General features: G+C 45.8%; 1 long non-coding RNA gene across 1 annotated transcript; it reads left to right on the top strand.

Moving 5' to 3' along the window:
• The first annotated feature begins 249 nt into the window (after positions 1-249).
• LOC140216849 (uncharacterized) lies at positions 250-18,522 on the top strand. The gene is made up of 2 exons (XR_011893555.1): positions 250-2,112; positions 16,542-18,522. It is a non-coding gene; the product is annotated as an uncharacterized lncRNA (long non-coding RNA).
• The last annotated feature ends 521 nt before the right edge of the window (positions 18,523-19,043 follow it).

Raw genomic sequence — 19,043 nt, 5'->3', positions numbered from 1 at the left:
AATTTATTTATTTAGGTACCCACAAAGCCAGTTTGGCTTTGCAGTGGGGAGCAAGAAAGCAGAAATACAGGTACAAAATAACAAGTAAAATAGCACTTAAAAACCTAACAATAAAGCATAAGACAGAAGTACAGAGAATATCACATACAAATTAGCAGGATGAATAAAAAGGGCTTGCATGATGCACACACAAAAACAAAACACAAAACATGCAAGTAGTTTTTTTTTATTCTGTGCACTGATCCGGGGAAGCGCATTTACATTCGCTCGCCTGTGCAGCCGGTCGACTGCAGCGCCGCCCCCGCGGCACCAACGGGAACTATATATCTAGGTAACTTTTCGCCCTAGGGGAGCATAGGTCCCCAGTTGTCGTGTAAAAAACGCGCCTAGCTCCTGAAACGCCCTAGCCCCTATGCGCGCGCGCGTGGGGCCCATAGAAATATACCATAGCGCAGGGTTTAACCCGCTGGAGCGCCAGGGTGGGCGGTTCATTGCGCTTGCACGCAAGCAACACGACCACGAACGAAGCGATACAAGGTGGAACAGCGCGTTTTACGGCAATCGAAGTTGTGTGTGTGTGACGCGCTTGGTGTGCAAAGAGCAGTTTAGTTGCGTGTGTGACGAAGGTGTATGCGCGAAATAGCACGACCACGAACGAAGGTGGAACATCGCGTTTTGGCGTTTGGTGTGTGCAGAGCAATCGAGTTGCGTGTGTGACGCGTTTGTTCGCGCAAACAGCACGACCACGAACGATGCGATACAAGGTGGAACAGCGCGTGTTGCGCACAATCGAGTTGTGTGTGTGCGTGTGTGTGACGCGTTTGTTATGCGCAAAGAGCACGACGACGATCGCCTTCTAACTGCACCAGAGCAAACCGATTGTTGAATACTACACACGTATTGCGCGGGCGTTAAAACTAGAGAAACACGGGATTGCGACGCGACCAGCCGCAGTGTATAGGACTGTACGTACGTAAGTTTACAGCACCGACTTTTAATTCGGAGTGAATAAGGGACACACCACGAGTGATTCGTATGCGCAGGTTAACACATGTGCATTAATTAGCGGTGGTATAGAAAAAGAAAAGGGGGGGGGGGGAAGCGGAGTGCGGCGGGGATTGCTGAGACAGGTGTTCGAAAGCATTTCCGCGCAAGTTTTGTCGGTGTACTCGATGAACTAAATGCCGCATTAAAGAAATTGTGACGAAATGTTGGCATGTGCGTAGTGGCTTAGTTTAAAATGTGTCCGAGAGTAAATCCGAAAAGAACCGAAGCGTACCATGTGTAAAAAATGTGTGAAAACTACAGCTGCAAGCTTATGTTATGCAGCATTGTCCAATGTCGAGATATTGTTCTTATGAATGTAGCACCCATCTCCCTTGTACACATATGTTCTGGCTTCGTTGCACTATCATCGAGGCAATGATCGAGGTTAATAAAACTACCCACAACGAGTGCGTCGCACTGGTTTCGGTTTCGGTTTTCGCTGCCATTCGTGATAATAAACCGTTTGTAAATCGTACTTTTTGTTGGCAATTCTTTGGACAGGGAACGAAAACAAAAACTGGCAATTAAAATAAGCAATACGTAAAATGTTTTAAACGAAAAACTGTTTCAACATTCTTTAAAGTAACTCTAACATTCTAGGGTTCTAAGCGTCATCTGTTTCCGGTAGTCAAAATGTGTCATAGCGGCTTCCTGTCTCTGGTTTCGGTTTTCGCTGCCATTCGTGATAATAAACCGTTTGTAAATCGTACTTTTTGTTGGCAATTCTTTGGACAGGGAACGAAAACTGGCAATTAAAATAAGCAATACGCAAAATGTTTTAAACGAAAAACTGTTTCAACATTCTTTAAAGTAACTCTAACATTCTAGGGCTCTAAGCGCCATCTGTTTCCGGTAGTCAAAATGTGTCATGGCGGCTTCCTGTCAATTGGATGTGAGCGTGGACGTGAGCGTAACATGGGAGCTTCGATGGTACATCTAAGCTTTCTTGGTTATCCCAAGCTGTTCCTTATCCTTCCGCGTAATAACTCTTTCTTGTACCCAATAGAATGCCGAATAGAGATCGTATAGAAGCTCAGAGGCTGCACCTGTCATTCACATAGACAGGTAAGGTAGCTGTTTGCGACCACTTTCAACTCATCTGGGGCGCACATAATTTTTTTTTTTTTTGTTATTTATGCATGAATAGGCATCATTTTTCACGCCGCCTGAAGTCCTCACTAAAAGTACGCTTTAAATGCTCTGCACGCCTTAAATTGACACCCATCTGTAACGTGTTTGAGCCGTTATTTATAGCCCATATCTTGCGGACTACGATTTTAACCTTATGCGCACTACCGCCCCTTTGTTCTGTTGCGCGCGCGATATCAGTGTTTTTAGATCCAGAAGGCTGCTTCCGCATGCAAAAAGAGACTCGACGTGTTAGATTGTACACATGGAGAGCGAACGCTGTGACACGCTCTTTAAATTGGCCGACTGTTGCAAGCGCTGGCATCATTGCCGTCGCCGAAGCATATATACAGGCACACTATAATAGAGACATACGTATTTACAATGTCAAATGAACAATTTTCGTCCCTTGGCGCTCTTCTGCTTGGCCTGACAGGCAGAGGTCACGCAGTGCGTTGCAGTGAAAGCGCATGAGCATACAGCGAAATCTACGCGAACGTTTTTATAGACAAATGCTCGAAGATTTCTATCACCAGCTGCCACTTGATAATACGAAGATAATGCGACAAAGTGTACACATATGAATGACAGATTCAATATTTCTTGACACTCGTAGCCAGTTCTTGGTTAGTGCGTGAAAAAGTGGAATTTTGTGTTGTTTGAAAGCAGACATTGGTTCATCCAAACGTGGCTTTGTGTAGGCCGTCGCATTGTATGAATGAATTATCAAATGCTTGGGCATTGGAGCAATGATGCGATGTAGCTCCAAAAATGCACCTTTGTTCTCTTTTCACTTTGCCTCATGCTATTCTGTCTCAAGTTTAGCCAATGTCAAAGCAGCAATTTCGACTGGCACAGCAACGCTCATTTGAATGGCATCTGTCATTGTCGTAAGTTGTCATTGCTCCTTTCAGCACATATGTTACATGGCCTTTGACATCTTCATCATCATCATCAGCCTGGTTACGCCCACTGCAGGACAAAGGCCTCTCCCATACTTCTCCAACAACCCCGGTCATGTACTAATTGTGGCTATGCCGTCCCTGCAAACTTCTTAATCTCACCCGCCCACCTAACTTTCTGCCGCCCCCTGCTACGCTTCCCTTCCCTTGGAATCCAGTCCGTAACCCTTGATGACCATCGGTTATCTTCCCTTTTCATTACATGTCCTGCCCATGCCCATTTCTTTTTCTTGATTTCAACTAAGGTGTCATTAACTCGCATTTGTTCCCTCACCCAATCTGCTCTTTTCTTATCCCTTAACATTATACCCATCATTCTTCTTTCCATAGCTCGTTGCGTCGTCCTCAATTTAAGTAGAACCCTTTTCGTAAGCCTCCAGGTTTCTGCCCCCTACGTCAGTACTGGTAAGACACAGCTGTTATACACTTTTCTCTTGAGGGATAATGACAAACTGCTGTTCATGATCTGAGAATGTCTGCCAAACGCACCCCAGCCCATTCTTATTCTTCTGATTATTTCAGTCTCATGATCCGGATCCGCGATCACTACCTGCCCTAAGTAGATGTATTCCCTTACCATTTCCAGTACCTCGCAACCTATCGTAAACTGCTGTTCTCTACCGAGACTGTTAAACAGTTTTCTGCAGATTAATTTTTAGACCCACCCTTCTGCTTTGCCTCTCCAGATCAGTGAGCATGCATTGCAATTGGTCCCCTGAGCTACTAAGCAAGGCAATATCATCAGCGAATCGCAAGTTACTAAAGTATTCTCCATTAACTCTTATCCCCGATTCTTCCCAATCCAGGTCTTTGTATACCTCCTGTAAGCACGCTGTGAATAGCATTGGAGCGATCATATCTCCCTGCCTGAATCCTTTCTTTACTGGGATTTTGTTGCTTTCTTTATGGAGGACCATGGTTGATGTGAAGCATTATATCTTTCAGTATTTTTACATACGGCTCGTGTACACCCTGATTCCGTAATGCCTCCATGACTGCTGAGGTTTCGATTGAATCAAACGCTTTCTCGTAATCAGTGAAAGCTATATATAACGGTTGGTTATATTCCGCACATTTCTCTATCACCTGATTGATAGTGTGAATGTGGTCTATTGTTGAGTAGCCTTTACGGAATCCTGCCTGGTCCTTTGGTTGACAGAAGTCTAAGGTGTTCCAGATTGTATTTGCGATTACCTTAGTAAATACTTTGTAGGCAACGGACAGTAAGCTGATCGCTCTATAATTTTTCAAGTCTTTGGCGTCCCATTTCTTATGGGTTAGGATTATGTTAGCGTTCCAAGATTCTGGTACGCTCGAGGTCATGAGGCATTGCGTATACAGGGTGGCCAGTTTTTCTAGAACAATCTGCCCACCATCCTTCAACAAATCTGCTGTTACGTAATCCACCCCAGCTGCCTTCCCCCTTTGCATAGCTCCCAAGGCATTAGTTCTTCCGGCGTTACTTGTGGGATTTCAAATTTCTCTAGACTATTCTCTCTTCCATTATTGTTGTGGGTGCCACTAGTACTGTATAAATCTCTATAGAACTCCTCTGCCACTTGAACTATCTCATCCATATTAGTAATGATATTACTGGCTTTGTCTCTTAACGCATACATCTGATTCTTGCCTGTTCCTAGTTTCTTCACTGCTTTTAGGCTTCCTCCATTCCTGAGAGCATGTTCAATCCTATCCATATTATACTTTCTTATGTCAGCTGTCTTACGCTTGTTGATTAACTTCGAAAGTTCTGCCAGTTCTATTCTAGCTGTAGGGTTAGAGGCTTTCATACATTGACATGTCTTGATGATCAGATCTTTCGTCTCCTGCGATAGCTTACTGGTATCCTGTCTAACGGAGTTACCACCGACTTCTATTGCACACTTTTTAATGATGCCCACAAGATTGTCGTTCATTGCTTCAACACTAAGGCCCTCTTCCTGAGTCAAAGCCGAATGCCTGTTCTGTAGCTTGATCCGGAATTCCTCGATTTTCCCTCTTATCGCTAACTCATTGATCGGCTTCTTATGTACCAGCTTCTTCCATTTCCTCCTCAAGTCTAGGCTAATTCGAGTTTTTACCATCCTATGGTCACTGCAGCGCACCTTGCCGAGCACGTCCACATCTTGTATGATGCCAGGGTTTGCGCAGAGTATAAAGTCTATTTCATTTCTAGTCTCATCATTCTGGCTTCTCCACGTGCACTTTCGGCTGTCCCGCTTGCAGAAGAAGGTATTAATTATCCGCATATTATTCTGTTCTGCAAAGTCTACTAGTAACTCTCCCCTGCTATTTTTAGTGTCTATGCCATATTCCCCCACTGACTTGTCTCCAGCCTGCTTCTTGCCTACCTTGGCATTGAAGTCGCCTATCAGTATAGTGTATTTTGTTTTGACTTTACCCGTCGCCGATTCCATGTCTTCATAGAAGCTTTCGACTTCCTGGTCATCATGACTGGATGTAGGGGCGTAGACCTGTACGACCTTCAATTTGTACCTCTTATTAAGTGTCGCAACGAGACCTGCCACCCTCTCGTTAATGCTATAGAAGTCCTCTACGTTACCAGCTGTATTCTTATTCAGGAATCCGAAAACATCTTCAGTACGACCTAAATGTGTTTCACAGCTGTGATTGCCTCAGTGCGTATAGAAGCAACGAAGTGATGCCAAATACTTTTGCAGAATAACTGAAATGTGGGCAAGTTCATTCGGATTCATGATTATGGCAGATTTGAACCCAACACTGTGTAACACTACTACACAGACTGGCGTTTCGGGTAGTCGAGACAAGATTCTTATTAAAACCTCTTTGAGATTTGGCAAACTGTTAGCTAGGTGGGATAAAGTAATTGTGATTCAGAATAGTAGCCTCAACATTGAGCACAAGGCAAGAGGTGAGTTTTTTATTGTGATCATTTTCTACAAGCATGCACATTAGCCTTACAGTAGTACGAGCATCTTTGTAGCACATCTTTCCCTGTATAAAAAGGGTCATGTTGCTTACTGCTTAGTTGGTGTTATGCATTGTCCACTTCTATGGTGTTGATGCCCAGGATCTCTACTAAACGGAACCTCTTTGGTACAGTCTTGTGGCTGCTTGTGTTCTCCCTTAGCCAGAGACGTGAAGGGGGGTTCACGGTCACTGACCAAGTCTGATGTATAACCTGACGTTTTGGAACTGCATACGGGCTCCTTGTTCACTGAGTTGGACAGGAAATCGTCGTCACTTATGTAGCCAGCACGTGACGTAACAAACATGCGTAAATGGCAGGCATAGTCCCTGGTGTCTGGTTCATCGTAGCTGGCGTTGATTGAATGATTAGCGATTCTAGCAGCCGCCGGGATGACATGTTCTTTTCTTTGGCAACAACAGTGGCATTGTCCCAGTCAATCTTGTGACTATGTTCCTGCGCATGTTCGGCAAATAATAGTCGTGTGACTATTATTTCTTAGATCACATTTTCTTTTTTTTTTTTTCCCGTTTCCATGCCTGATCAGACGAACTTTCGTCGAACCCTTGATTATGTAGCCAGAGGCAGTGGCACTGGTTGTGTCCTGTTTGAGATAAACGGTCCTTTTGTCCGTCTCTATCCACTATGACCTGGGCTTATCTCCTGGCTGCTGAAGTGTGCCTGCATTTTCCAGGTCAACTACTCGGACATTAATGTCTGGATACAAATTGGGTAGATCTTGCATGCCATGCCCAACATCAGAGTAAGTTTTCTGTTTCTGCCAGCACTTTTGCTCATGCACTTTCATTTTCCTCCGGTCCGGGAGTTGTGGAAAGAAGCTGTCTGCAGTAGCTAGAAGTGTAGTCCTAAGCCTTCGGCTCGTAAGCATTTGCACTAACGAGGAGCTATATTTCAGAAGGCTCAGTCTATAATCGTGTCTTGTAGGCATCACCTGACATCTCAAGGGAGTTCTTGGATAAGTTTACAGTGGCTTCTGTGAGATCACTGCGGTGTCGGTAGTGTGGACTGCATGCCATTTGTTGGAATTCTTATGAATTCTGCGAACAGCGACCTGCGCCCTTTTCCAAGCTACAGTTTGTTGTGGTTCACGGCCACTACACTATTGCACGCCTTGTGAAAACAATGAGGCATTGAGTCACAACCACAGGTCCTGTCAAACTAGCCAGTACTAGCTCAGGATACCCTTACTAGTATTTTGTTATGATGAGCCACCGCACCCCTCCAATAGAAAATATGTCCATGGTGAACTTCTGTAACAGCTTTTCTCAGAATCCCAGTTGCAGGAGTGTCACCCTTCTCTTAGCCCTGTGGTGCTAGCATGCATGACATGACTTGAAGACATTTGCTGTTTGTATGTACTTATGATGCAGTACTTTGTCGTCTTGCTAGGCATTTATTGATTCCAAAGTGGCCTTCAAGTGAGAAGTGCTGGGTGGGTAAGCTCCTGTAGCTTCTTGGGCGCGATGGTTTTGTTGCCACAATATCAACATATATCAACATGCAACAATATCAACATCGTCCTTGTGAAGCCAGAATTCTTTCAGACTTTGCAACACCTTGGCCAGCTCTTTCAAGTGAAGATGCGAAGTTGGCAGCAGCATTAATCTAGTACTTGTTCTTTCTTCAGTTCTTGTAAAGAAGGTGGGGAGAGGCAGCATGCATAGCCTTCAATCCTGGTAGGCCCTTCTGGTGCCTGTTATTCTCCTTCACATGAGAACTTGACAGTGTATCAGCTGCGGGAAAGTCTTTGCCTAAGATGTACATTATGCCTCATAATGCATCAATCATGTGTGCATTTTATGATTTGGAAAACAGATTGTTGCCCCATTTATAGAATTTATCTCAAGCTTGCAAGAAAGAAAGCACTTCTTTCTATATCTAGGCATAGCCAGGCATTCTGTCTCTGCAAAATATCTTGAGGCGTATCTAGTAACATGTTGCCCATCGTCTTGCTTTTGGCTGAGCACTGCAACTAGACCACAGCACAAAGCATCAGCTGTGATTAGCAGCTGGTTTCTCATCTTGAGGAGCGCCAGCTAAGCACTGGATCTGAAGAAAGTATTTCTTTCCATTTTGAGAATTCTTGAACCTGTGTGGGTTCCAGATAAACCATGCTTTGAAAACAGCATGCTGGGCAATGGGTGTAGTGTTTGTCATGTTAGGAGCGAATAAACCTAGATAGGTGGTCATGCCCATTAGCAGCTGTAGTTCTGGAGGATGGTCTTGGCATGTCTGTGACAGCTTTGAGCTTGTTTTCGTTCATGATATGCCCCAAGTAGGATATTATTGTGATGCCAAACTTACATTTCTCTTTGTTGATGGCAGCTCTTGCACAGTGGGTGCCCTCAAATGTACTGCAGAGTTTGTTGTGTTGCTGTTTAGTTGAGCATCAACTGATAACCTCGACCATATGACAAGCAACACATGTAAGTTCTGGATGAATATCATTCATATACCATTGTATTTGATCTGGGGCACGCCAGATACCAAATCGCATGAGCAGTTAAAGTGAAACCAATGGAATGGTGCTGTAAAGGTGGTCAAGAACTTTCCGTCATTTCTCAGGGATTTGCCAAAACCCTGAATTTGGGCATCAATTTTTCATACACCAAGCTGTGACTCGTAGTATCTGAAGGGTATGCTCTACTGCAGGAATTGGATATGATGCTCATAGAACTTGCTTGTTCAGTTTTTGTATAATCCATAAAAGTGTAGAGTGCTCCTGATGGCTTCGTCACCACTACCATAAGCGTGCACCAAGGAGTTGGCTCTGTCATAGCTGTCGTAAAACCAATCTTAAACCTGGAGAAGTTTGGCTTTTGTCTTCTATAAAAGTAGCCATACAAAACAGTGAAATATTAGTCCAAAGGACGCAGGCTTGAGTTTCAACATTGTCATGCAAGCTGCGCAAAGTATTTGAGGATGCGGCTTTGAATCTCCTTAACCATTAACATTCTCAATCTGTAAGCGCTCGACTTCACCTTCACAATCACCTCTGTGACCTATTTAGCAAATTTATTTGGAAATAGCAGCATTCTGCCTGATGCACGAGATGGAACTTGATGTTGTGCTAGTTGCCTTACACAGTGACCACAGTAACTTGGAGATCACCACCTTCTTGAAATGTCACGAACCACATTGTTTTCAGGTTGATACAAGAAATCGTGTCTAATAATCATCTCTGACAAAAAGAAATAACTGATGCCCGTGGCAAGGTGCCATTCAAGTGGTTGAGTTCCTCCGGGAGGTAGGGGGTGATACGAGAGAACCCTCAAAAGCCGATTATGGCCTTAGCCAAGCAGCCCTAGGTGACATAGTAAAGCTTTTTGGGCACGATGTCATTAGGCACCACCCTATGTAATTTATTTGCTTCCACAACCCCTGCATGGCTCACGAGTGTCTGGTGGTAAATTGCTGAAGCCACATCAACCTCAATGTAGCATTCCTAGTTCCGAACACTTCAATCTGCATGCCACTATGTATGGCAGGTGTTACTGGGAAGGAGACTGACGAACAGCTACACATAGATAAAAACTCTCTAAAGGCTGTTATTGCGAAAACACTGCCCAACATCAACACACGCTATATGATACAAGAATGTTGCTACTATGAAAGATTAATTCAGTCAGTAATTGAAGATGAAGATGGTTTTACTCAATAGCCTTGTAAAAAATGGTAAAAGAAAGCTAATAAATTTGGAACTCATGTTTCAAATCTTGTCTGGAAAAAAAATCATTATGTCTTCAAATATCTCACGCAGCCGCTAATCCTGTTCTACTTCATCACCTTCAGGTATGCTAGAGAAGTCTTTCTCGTCATTGGGCTCCAAAATGTAGTTGAGCAAAAGGAGTAGACCTAGGTGGCTGACAGGATGGCTCTTCTTTAAGTGTGGTGCATAGAAGAAAAAAGCATGCAAACATCTTCAACACTGTAATGAGCATTAACTGTTAGGGATGAAACATGAAAAACCCCAGGGAAAGCATTTAGGTTTGGTGGAAATGTAGAAAATACACAGAGACTAAAGACAGTGAAGGAAAATGAAAAATGTTTGTGTAAGCTTCTTCAGCAGTGCGTTTGTTGCCTGTAGACAACACCAGGTAGAACTTGGAAAGCGACCTTCACCCTGAGTTGACGTCAATTCTGCGTGCAATTGGTGCATATTGACACAAAGATGTGGGGCTCCCGCACCGCAGAACGGCGCGCGCAAAGGTCGGTGCTATGAAACACGAAGTGCGTAAGCTGCACGCTCTTGTTCTGGCCCCCTATTAAAGAGAAGCGTATATTTTGCAAGACTCCGTCTCTAATCTGCGTTACATTTTTCTGGTGGAGGTGCGGGGTACGTGCTACCACTCCCAGATCGAACACCGTCTACAAACTCAGTACGAAGTCCGGTCAAGCTGACTACTGTGCAAGTACGGACAAGCTGCCAACTTCAAGGACTGCCGCCTGAGCATGAGCCTCTACACAGTCAAGTAAGAAGGACGAATACATCGGTTCCATCTTCCTCGACCGCGCCGACCGAGGTCGTCCTCAACCAGCCACGAATCCCCACGTCCTTCCATGGGGACACCTTTGAGGATGTAGAGAACTGGCTCGATCACTTTGAGCGTGTTGCAGAATTCAACGGCTGGACTCCAGAGCGCAAGCTACGGAACGGCTACTTTGCCCTCAAGGACTATGTGTGGACATGGTTTGAGAATCGTGAGGCGGGGCCCTATCGACATGGGACGAATTCTGACAACAGCTAATCGGCACATACGCCAGCTTCGATCACAAGGAGCGAGCTGAATCTGCAATTCAGGCGAGAGTACAGAGGCCGAATGAAAGCGTCGCAATGTTTCTCGAAGATATATGCCGACTTTTCCGACGCGCGGATCTATCCATGCCGGAAGAAAAGAAGCTCAGGAACTTGATGCGCAGTGTCAAGCAAGAGTTATTCGGTGCCCTAATATGCAACCCACCAAAGACTGTTACAGAGTTTCTCGCGGAAGCCATATCAATGGAAAAGGCACTGCAGCAGCGAACAAGGCAGAACCGCGACGTGTCGACCCTATCGCGTGACTCTCTCGCTATACCCCTGGACAATACCGACGCCTTGCGGGAGCTCATTAGGTTTATCGTTCGAGAGTAGCTTCAAAATCTTCAGGTGGCTCCAGCATCGGTACAGCGGCTCGATCTGGCTGAGGTCGTCCGGGAGGAAATCAGGCAGTCAGTCAAAGACCCAGAGTGAAGCGAGACACCACAGCACGAGGTACGGCAGCCACAACCTTGCATGTCATATGCGGAAGCAACGTGGAGTTCGTATTTTTCGCGATGTGAGCGACGTCCCGGACTTTCATGGTGTGCACGCCGTTGAACAAGCAACTGGCGACTTCAGGCCTCGCCGCACGCCATTCATGGCTGAAACACGACCACCCCGCAAGAGCGACGTATGGCGCACCGCAGACCGGAGGCCCTTGTGTTTTTATTGCGATGAAGCTGATCACCTCTACAGGGCGTGTCCTTACCGTCGAGCTGGGCTCCTTGGATTTTCACTGAATGCACCATGCCCGTGCAATGGTGAACGCCCCCTGGAGTTTGAAGCATACCTCGCAGAGGCCAGGACCTTGTTTGCTCCACGATTCCTTAAACCCCGGTCACCGTCACCCGCCCAAAACCGGTCTTCCAGCCCCCTCTTCACATCGAGAGCAACGAGGCGTCGCTCACCCAGCCCTGCCTCCCAGGAAAACTGAGTCCAGCGACCTGCGCAGGTGAGGTTGCTGACGTTGCAAACGCTGAAGATCCTCCACTACGACGACCGCGATATGACGTAATTGAGATGCAGAGAAAGCAGTGTAGTTCCGTGTCAGTATCCTGCGACGTACGAGTTACCATAGATGACCACGAAGTCACGGCGTTAATCGACATGGGTGCAAACACGTCTGTCATGAGCCAGAATCTCGCGTGTATGCTGAACAAAGTTTCGCCGCAATGGACCGGAACTCGGATTCGTGCTGCAGGAGGGCATCTCATAACTCCAATGGGTCGGTGCACGGCATGAGTCAACATGCAGGGCTTCACGTACATCGGCGACTTCGTCATTCTTCCTGAATATTCAAAGGACCTTATACTCGGCATGGATTTCCTTGAGGCGAACAGTGCCATCATCGACGTGCAAGAGTCTAGAGTCAGCTTCACGACTACGCAAGCCATGGCGAACAGTAATGACAACGACCGTGACATTGTGCTTTGCGTAACTGACGATCACATCACGTTGCCACCCAAGAGTAGCGTGCTTACCCTTGTCCGATGCGACATGGAGGACGCCGCCGAAGGAATTGCTGAGGCAAACATGCCCCTGCTTCTTGAGCGCCACATTTGTATAGCCAGAGGGCTTCTTCGGGTGCGAAACAAATGTTCAGTCATTTTGCTAACAAACTTTAGCAACAAGTATCGGCATGTACCGCGACGAACGAAATGGCTGAACTGAGCTCATTTCCTCGCGAAATCACTAACGTTACTGACATTGCCACATTGGAAACCGCATCGTCTCAGTAATCTGGGTTACCCAGCCTAAAAGAACAGATTCACTTTAACGCCGCTCTGCCAGACCATCAGAAAGACCGTCTACTGAGTCTTGTGAATGAATTTGTGGACTGTTTTTCAACGTCATCCAAAGTGCGGCGCACGTCCATCACAAAGCACCACATTATTACGGACGAGTCTGCACGTCCTGTCTGTCAGCATCCTTACAGAGGGTCTCCAGTGGAAAGGGAAGCGACCAAGCATCAGGTGAAAGAGATGCTCCAAGACGACGTGATCCAGCCATTCACCAGCCCGTGGGCCTCCCCTGCAGTGTTAGTCAGAAAGAAAGACAACACACTATGCTTCTGTGTAGATTACAGAAAGTTGAACCGTGTCACCAAGCGTGATGTTTATTCATTGCCACACATCGACGACGCAATGGATCGTCTACAACATGCCAAGTTTTTTTCTTTGTTGGATCTTAAATCAGGATATTGGCAAATCGAAGTTGATGAACAGGATCGTGAAAAAACAGCACTTGTGACACCTGATGGGCTTTATGAGTTCAGAGTTCTCCCCTTCGATCTCTGTTCCTCACCTGCCACCTTTAATACCACCAGCATACCGTGCTTGCTGAACTCAAATGGCAAACCTGCCTCGTATACTTGGACGATGTCGTCGTGTTCTCGAGCACGTTTGACGAACATCTCACATGACTCGAGAGTGTCCTCACTGCGATCCATACTGCCGGCCTCACCATCAAGCCTGAGAAATGGTACTTCAGGTTCCAAGAGCTCAAATTTTTTCGCCATGTCGTTGGTCCTCAAGGCGTCCGATCAGACCCCGACAAGTTAGCTGCCGTCGCTGAGTTTTCACCACCCACAGACAAGAAGGCTGTCCAACGCTTCCTTAGTTTGTGCGCATATTATGGGCGCTTCGTCAAGGGCTTCTCAAGAATTGCTGAGCCTCTGACAGGGCTTACATGCGACGATGCGCCTTTCATTTAGGCGGATGAGCAGCAGCAGTCTTTCAATGAATTGCGCGTTTGCAAGAGGCCCCGATACTTGCTCATTTCGACGAAGACGCTGACACTGAAATCCATACTGATGCCACCAATGTGAGTCTCGGCGCTTGTGCAGTGGCAAGCTGGTGCGGAACTTACCGTTGCTTATGCAAGCCGCAGTCTCACCGAGGCTGAGAAAAACTACTCAACTACTGAAAAGGAATGCTTAGCGGTTGTGTGGGCAATTGGCAAATTCTGACCCTACTTGTACGGTAAACCCTTTAACACTGTCAGCGATCAACCACGCCCTGTGCTGGCTTGCCAACCTCAATAGATCCTTCAGGCAGACTAGCCCATTGGAGCCTGCGCTTACAAGAGTATGATATTACAGTTGTCTACTGATCTGGCAGGAAGCACAGTGACGCTGACTGTCTGTCACGTGCACCACTCTCTACGACCTCATCGGACCCTGACCATGACTTGCCATTTGTCGGCGTTATCGACGCCATAAAGATGGCTGAGCACCAGCGCGCTGACGCTGAGCTGCTGCCGCGGATCGAACACCTCCAAGGAGTTGAAGGTGTTTTACCCCGCTCGCTCGTGCGCAGCTTATCATCATACTACTTGTACAACAACGTCCTTTACAGGAAAAACTGCGGAAGCGGCCCCAATACGTACCTCCTTGTCGTGCTATCGGCACTACGCCACGACATTTTGCAAGCCTGCCATGATGAGCCATGTGCGGGACACCTGGGATTCGCCAAGACTTTAGGCAAGGATACGACAGAAGTATTACTGGCCCCGGCTTTATTCCTCTGTGCAACTGTACATGAAGACCTGCCGCGACTGTCAGCGCCGCAAAAAAGCACCAGTTAAACCGACTGGCTTTCTCCATCCTGTGGACCTTCCTCAAGCACCGTTCCAACAAATAGAATGGATCTACTTGGACCGTTCCCAGTGACCTCTTTGCGCAACAGATGGATAGTCGTTGCTACCGACTACTTAACCCGGTACGCCGAAACTGAAGCTATTCCGCAAGCAAATTCATATGAAGTGGCCAAGTTCTTTGTACGCCACATCGTCCTGTGACATGGTGCACCGTCTGTTCTCATCACTGACCGCGGTACAGCATTTACAGTGGAACTTATGCAGGATGTTCTCCAGCTGACGCATAGCTCTCACCACAAGAGCACTGCATATCACCCTCAAACCAATGGATTAACGGAGCGTCTGAACAGAACGCTGGCTGATTTGTTCTCCGTGTATGTCGACGTAGAGCACAAGACGTGGGACGCGATCTTACCCTATGTGACTTTCGTGTATAACACTGCTGTACAGGAGACTACGCAGTTTACACCATTCAAACTTGTATACGGGCGCCACGTCAGGTCAACACTTGACGCCATGCTACCACTGGCTGATAATAGCCCTGACACCCTTCGATACAACTAGGGTCGACGCGACATCCATTACAATACCGGCGGCTGCGTGTGGGTCTGGATGCCTGTCCGCCGCCGTGGACTCTCAAAAAAGTTGATCCGCCGGTATTTTGGTCCTTACAAGGTTACACGCCGCCTCTGTGACATGACCTACGAAGTGGTCCCCTACAGTTCTGACCCCAGTTCACTCTGTCGTCGTCCTCCCGCTGAAGTTGTTCACGTAGTGCACATGAAACCATACTATGCGCATACGTGAATGCCGAGATGCACCTGAGGAGCTCCATTTCTTATGTCACTGAAATAACTTTTTGACGTGACCGAGACGGTCGCTTTTCTCATGGGAGGCAATTGACACAAAGATGTGGGGCTCCTGCACCGCAGGACGGCGCGCGCAAAGGTCGGTGCCACTAAAGACGATGAAGTGCGTAAGCTGCACGCTCTTGTTCTGGCCTGCCATTAAAGAGAAGCGTATATTCTGCAAGACTCTGTCTCCAATCTACGTTACCATATAGTCCTTGTCGGGTGTACAATTAAACTTTATATTGCATGTTTTACATATTACTCATCTGATGTCTTAGCAGCATAGGTTTTTCCTCTGCTTTTCTTGTAAAAAAATGTTTGGGAAGTGCGCAAGTGCATCTACTTTGATTTTTTTTGTGCATGGCACATGTGCTGTTGGCTTGGAACTGATTCACAATATTAACAGCCATAGCGTTCAGGGCCCCATGTCGCTGAAAATCCAGCAGTGGTGTTGGCGACCTTTTTCATGAGAAAATTAATCCCAAACCATGCATCCCGATTCATGCAGGCCCTCCACGTGGCATATAGGCGTTACTGAACGAATTAAAATTCTCAAAGTAGAATGTGTGAAAAATTCATAAAGTATGACTTGCACACAACCTCGAGACATGATAGCGTTGGATTGTAATTTGAATATGCGAGAAAACATAATTCTGTTGTGCAGAAACTCGAACACAAACCCCTTGTCCAGCTGCCATTTCGGGTCTGTCTTAGTAGTGGCACACCCCAGAAAGCTCGCCTTCGTGCATAGCGTTTGCCACCAGCATTTCCAGGAAAACATTACAGAAGCATAAGCTGCAGCTGCCCGGAAGCATGAGAAGCAGCCAGGGATCTTTTAATGCTATCGTGTTCCACTCTTAAAGGCGCAGCTTAAGTGTCCTCCAACCTTTTTTTTTTTTGCTGTTTGGGGACTGCCTTCTTGAAGGTGTTGCTTCGTTTCCTTTCTGCTGTAGGGCGAATGTAATATCTGCTTTGAACAACAGCAAAGCCACATTTTGATTGCACTTGATGCTGGCTGCACTAGTGCGGCATCTCTCCTGAACACTATCCAACAGTTCACTATGATGTTATCACTGAAATAGAATACACAAGACACCTTCGTGTACCACTTCATCTACCTCGAAGTAATATGCCATAGCTCTATGATCATATCCTTAACATCCACTACTTTCTTGGATTCATTTCAGATAGCTGGAATGTACAGACTAAAAAAGCTCGGAAGCGCTTGCGCTCTTTGGAGAATTTTGTATGAGCATTTTCAGGCTGTTCTGGTGACACTAAAAAAGTACTGGCTCTCCTGTAATCGAGAGTGGATGTAAGCACGAAATGGCTGCCAACAAAGCAGATTGATTGTAGATGATACTAGCCACAATCTTAAAATGGGTGTAGCGTACATTCCCAACAGCACACCCCACCCCACCGCACCACGCAACTGTACACTGGTCCATATGGAAGCAAGTTTCCTGTCAAAGACAGAACCCCATTGCAAGTCTCGTCTCGGTCCACCAGATGCGCCGTGGACCTCGCGGACTGCTGGCATTGAAAAGAGCACAAGCAACTGTGTCTCAGTGCCAAAAAATGACAATCAAGTGTACAGTGCCTTGTATCTGCCTCTGAACGTCGCTATTAGAAGTGACCAATAAAACTTCAGCGTACTAGAAGTTACAGCTTGAGTGATATTGTGAGCAAATATTTAGAACTCAGAAGCAATATTTTTTGTAACATGTTTGGGAAGTAACTAGCATATGTATTGCAGTCTTGACTGTTTGCCCGGATGAGCTGGTTTGAGTGACAGGATAATGACTGGCTTTTGGTTCATTGAAGGTGGCTGACAACAGGAGCTAAAAGCATTTCATGCTTAAAATGTCTGCAGCAGCGGCACTGTTCGGTTAGTCAAGGACCTCATTTCATGGCCCTCATTCTGACACCTTCGAACACTGTTTCTGCCTTTGTAACGCTTCCTAGAATTTATCCTTCAAATTCTTATGTGAAAGAACCATGCATCAATTTTGGCGTATTTCTCAAACTGTACGAGCAGAATTGCTGCTGATTTCATAAATACAACCTATAAATCAATACAGCAGAATTGTTAGTTGAAATATGTAATCCAAACCAAGGAGCCATTCTCAAGACGATGTTCCCGCTGGCAGTGATGCGTGGCATTCCTGGCGTTGGTGAAACCTTTATTCTACATGATAAAGCATGAAACATTCACATGTGCTCTTCTTTCCTTCTTTTTTGAGCTTTGCTGTTTCAAGGAGCTTTGCCCTTTGAGTGGCAGCAGCCTGATTGACATAGCTTCTGACTCACATATTTAACATTTTTGCACAGATTGGTCAAGGAGTAGCCAGATTTTGAGAAGTACATCTTTAGCAGAGTCTATAGGTGCTGGCTTTTGGTGTGGAGAGACAAGCAGCTTCATAGCTTCCCTCCTGTCTCTTGTCATTGTGTCAGCAAACTGAAATGAAAACTCTCGAAACAGTATATTTGCTAATGAGGAATCTTTGCAAGGCACATTGTGAAGCGTGCCGATAAATTGCTTCAACCTTTTACATTAAACAAATTATGCCATGTGCTGTCGAGAGGCAAATAAAGCTGTTCGCTTTAAAAATTAACAATAATATCCGCAGTTTGTGAAGTGATTGAGATATTGTTACCCAGTACCTTCAACAAAGATGTTATGGGAAACAGTGCAAGGAACTAGCATACTTACACTAATTGCAGGTATTTGGCGGAGTTGTATGGGAGACAAGATAGCCAACCAATTTTCCTCTAATGCATGTGAGCTTTGTCATCCTCATGGTGTAATGTAATCATTTCAGGTAGCGGATAAAGAATGTGTGGCAACATGAAATGGCCTTTGACGACACAGGCGAGTAGTGGATGCCACACTTCAGTTCTAATTGAAGTTACATCAGCACAGAGCATGTATGCTACGACCAAGTTGGGTCCATACTTTGGATTACTGTGTACAGTGTCACTCTCTTCTGCATTGCAGAAGATGGAAGCCAGTGTTTCTTTGCTGTTGCCATTTCAATTTAGTATATTTTCATGTTTTCATGTTCTGCAAAATACAGCCAGAGGTTGCACGGTCTTGAAATGAAGACTACTTTTTGTGTTTTCAAGATAAAGTTTTAGCTATAATAAACGGAATTTCCAAAAAACAAATTTTATGTTTGGCCTGCCTTCTTTTGGGTGGTCAGACATGGGAGCCATTGAGGCATCATGGCTCATACGTGCTCCATTTATGCTTGAGAGGTGTGTGCACAATGCTCCTTGCATGTTGAAAAAAAAAAAAAAATGGAGACCACCCATAATTGGTGTTGGTTTGCTTTCTTAGCCACAAGTGTTATCTGAAAATATAGCTGGTTTTTGTTACTCTTTCTGGCGGTGCGTTTTAGATGCATAAAAATTATGATGGATGTGCATGTTCAGTGTGATTGCAGGAACGAGAAACTTTACTAGAAGATCCTTTGCAAGAGATGCAAGTGCTTGCCCATTTCATGAAAAAAAAAAGGCTTTGTTTTCATTGTATACAGTAAGCTAAGGGTCAGGCGGACTTGATCACAAAAGCAAAGAGAGAAATTGGTTGACAGAGAAATGCACAGCCTGCTGACCACATCGTAACTGTCTAGCGCATAGACAACACCTGCACGTTGGCCAACAGCATGGGAAAGGAGAAGGGATGG

The sequence above is a fragment of the Dermacentor andersoni genome, chromosome 3 (genome assembly GCF_023375885.2).
Source record: "Dermacentor andersoni chromosome 3, qqDerAnde1_hic_scaffold, whole genome shotgun sequence".
NCBI lineage: Eukaryota > Metazoa > Arthropoda > Arachnida > Ixodida > Ixodidae > Dermacentor > Dermacentor andersoni.
The sequence above is the reverse complement of the archived record's forward strand: the minus strand, read 5'-3'. Positions and strand labels throughout refer to the sequence as shown.